Source organism: Dermacentor silvarum, chromosome 2 (genome assembly GCF_013339745.2).
Source record: "Dermacentor silvarum isolate Dsil-2018 chromosome 2, BIME_Dsil_1.4, whole genome shotgun sequence".
NCBI lineage: Eukaryota > Metazoa > Arthropoda > Arachnida > Ixodida > Ixodidae > Dermacentor > Dermacentor silvarum.
Window position 1 is genome coordinate 144761145 of NC_051155.1, and position 3564 is coordinate 144764708.

Sequence of the window (3564 nt, forward strand, 5' to 3'; positions counted from 1 at the left end):
CGCAGAAGCACAGGTACAAATGTTTAATCAATGGGACGGCATGCTGTCTACCGTTCGTCATGATGTCAAACTAACAAGCACGAACAGCGACAATTGTGTACGTTACTGGTCCGTAGTTCATCTCGCGCCGGTTGCTTCACGTATTAAAATAAATATTTCTTTTTAATACAAACGATTAAAGCTGTGCGCGCACACAGGGCGCGACATTTGCGACGTTTGAATTTTGCACTATTTCCCGCGCGCTCCGTACGTGACCGGCCGGCGCACTGCGTTACCGCGATAAAGAAAATAGTTCCTCAAGGAAGCTAAGCAGAAAACTTTCACACTCTTGCAAACCACAGAAATTGTTAAGAAATACCATTATATTACAAGATTTGTTAATAAATATGGCAATTCATATCTATGAAAGCGTGGATTAATTTGTATGCGCGTTTTTGTGTGAATGCGCGCTTGCGCTGTTGACTCTTTGGCGCATTCCGGAACTTTGTGCGTGCGGCGTATGTGTGCGGGTTGCGTGATGAGTTTGCTGCGTTTTCTGTGCCCTTTGCCTCGCTGTGACATCTTTGGTATATTACAACTTATTGCTCGGTCTTTATGGGCTACACGTTGCCTCGAAGATCACCATGATCGCCTCCGACTCAGCCACATCGAAGGTGAGTGAGTGTTTCGAATTCCACTTGCTCGTTCATTGCGACGCTATCAGCAAAAGTGCGTACAGAGCCCGTGCGTGTCTTCCACGCGCCTCTGTGCTCGTTTTCATTACTAGTACTATCCTTCCGTTGCGAGAGTTGGTTGTGCAGCACTAGATTTGTGATATTGAGCATGAAGTTTTGTCCTGATTTAACTTCACAGCGCGCTTGCGGCGACGTAAAGCAGCTATGTGGAGCCAGCTAAAACGGGGCATGTTGTGCGCTCCACGATTTTTGGTACGGTGTTCCAGCACTGATTGAAATTAGCCTTATTAATGAGCGCTCATGCTCTGCCGTTTTGGTGAGCAGCTATGTGGAGCCAGCTAAAACAGGGCATGTTGTGCGCGCCACGATGTTTGGTACGGTGTTCCAGCACCGATTGAAATTAGCCTTATTAATGAGCGCTCGTGCTTTGCCCTTTTCGTGGAAACAATGCGACGTGAAATAATCCGAACTGTGCTGTGATCAAGTATATTTCGTTCGCGCAACGCCGTCCATTGACGTGCATCTACTACATGGCGTGTCAGGATCGGCGAAAATATGCGCAGGGCGTTTTGCCGTTCTAATGTATTCTGCTACGCTGTTCGCTTCAGGATCGAGTGCCCAGAGTCCGCTGAGACGCCGTGCGGTAGACACGTGCTGTGGCGCGATAATAATAAAGAATTGCAATGGCGTATATGTGATTCTATGTGATAGGTGAGATAAAAAAGGGCTGATGCCAGTGAATGCTGTGAAATCATCAGGTTATGTGTGGTTTGTTTTCCGCCGGTACGCGCGCGGTGAACTTTTTTTTTAACCATTATCTCCCTTCGACGCCATCGAGTACTTCGCGCTAACGCCTTCGCGTAGGCGCTCTATATTCACGGAAAAGGCAGATTCTGTGGGATTCTATGTTCTGCTTTAGTGGGATGAAACATTCAAAATAATGTCATCGTGTGAAGTTTCAGCCTTTGGCCCTTCAGTAACTGATTGATTTAACCGAGTTCGAAAATCAGTAAAGGAACGAGATGCTTGGGCATATTTGCCGTGTCGTCCCACTGTGCTCCCAGTGGCATGTAAGCGTTATCGACAAATGTCAAAAATTAGCAAGGCTTTTTATGAGATAGAAGCAGACAGCTATGTCAATAAGTTATTTTTGCTTTGAATTCACACACTAAAGAGGAGAGAGAGTTAAAGGGGAGCGTATCCTTGTGATCTAAATGACGCTTTGCCATAAGCTTGGAACAATGGTTTGTTGGTGGAGCAGTTCTGTGGAATACTTAGAGAGTAAGCAAACTGCAGTAGCAGCAGTTAGATGGGGAGTAAAAAAATGCAACACAGGTTTTATATGAACGAGCTACCTTTAAGATGTGGCCGCAACAGTTCATGCAGTAGATGAGCAAAAATAATTTTAAAATTTAGGAGAGAAATTAAAAATAAATTATTTGCCCACCTCACACTGCCAGTGGCAAGAGCAGCCATGCTTTAATGTTTTCAATCAGTCATTTATATCCATCCATTTATGTCGGCCTAATCGTCCATGTAGATGTTTTGATTGTTGCTTTTGAGTTATCGTGGCGTCACATTTTAATACTGACATCTGTTTTCAGAATCAAAATGAGCCTGGAGACGCCACAGCCGGAATGCGAAAGGTGAATTCTTTGGCCATTCATCGTCTAGCGTCACCATGATCAAATGCACTGTTGCCAGGAGAATGTATTGCCGGGAGGTATTCTCCTTAAGATTTAGTAAAAATGGTAGCATTAAGTGTCTCCTTTGCGATTTTGCATAGCCTTTGATTTGCGAGTTGATTCATTTATTTGATGAGGTGGGCAGTTGGCACACCCTGTCTTTGTGTCTTATGTACACATTCAGCTGAGTAGGTCTGGGACACAGCAAGCGAATCTGATGTGTAGTGGTAATCGCATTAACGTCGACAGTTATCTTCCTGTTTGAGCTGCTACTGCTGCTTGCCAACACAAGCAGCAGTTGCCCACGATGGCGTGAAAGAGGTTCATTGAAGAGTGGCACATACTCTGAGTCACATACCCAGAGATCCAAGCAGGTCCATCAGATGGTTATTAACCCACTTCCCGTCTACATAGCAGCCCTACCCATTAGGCCATTGACCACCAAGTGACACAAATTGGCTGGAAAATAGTTAAAGACAGACACCCGAAAGAATGTGAAGTATCCTAAAAATGCTACTTGCATTAAAGTTTTCAATGCTTTGGTTTACTTACTATTTTATTTTGTACTGGGTGAATCCTTGTTTTTCTGAAGCACATGGCATCCTAACAGCATAAGCTATGACATTAATTTTAGTTGTTTTTATTAGTGACATTAGTTGACATTTTAGGTCTGGGGCAGGCAGTATTTCTGTGATTTATGCGGAGTGTGGCTGTTGTGTAAATGTGCTTAAAATCCTTAAACTACCTCACTAATATTTACCTAAACGTGCCGTTTCACATAGGTTGGAGAAGTGCTCATTCAGATGATCCTGGCACAGCTTGCCATGGTGGACCAGGCAAGTTTGCAAGGGCCTTGATTCACCATGTGTTCACAGAGAACCTCATGGGCCACTCACTTCTCGGAAACAACACCACCAATAGGCAAAAAGAGGCTCTTGGCCTTATCAGGGTCAACGCTGTTATAGGCAAGTACCGTACATCCTTTTTCCCATTGCATTTTTGCATTCACATTTTGTACTTGGAATTACCAGCTTGCTATTAGCACAACAAATGACTTTCAAGTAGCCTGTGTCTGCAACTACGTGCTACAATAGCCTACTATTTGGAATGAATGTTCATTTGATCTCAAGTCTCTAACGCCTCCATACTAAAGTGCTAAATTTTAAAAGCAGCCTTAACCGCCAGAAGTGATTGGTGGCTCCAAC

The 3564-nt window shown here is 44.2% G+C and overlaps 1 long non-coding RNA gene across 1 annotated transcript; it reads left to right on the plus strand.

Moving 5' to 3' along the window:
- The first annotated feature begins 482 nt into the window (after nucleotides 1-482).
- On the plus strand, nucleotides 483-3324 carry LOC125943180 (uncharacterized). Its single transcript, XR_007465627.1, has 3 exons — nucleotides 483-653; nucleotides 2279-2320; nucleotides 3142-3324. It is a non-coding gene; the product is annotated as an uncharacterized LOC125943180 (long non-coding RNA).
- The last annotated feature ends 240 nt before the right edge of the window (nucleotides 3325-3564 follow it).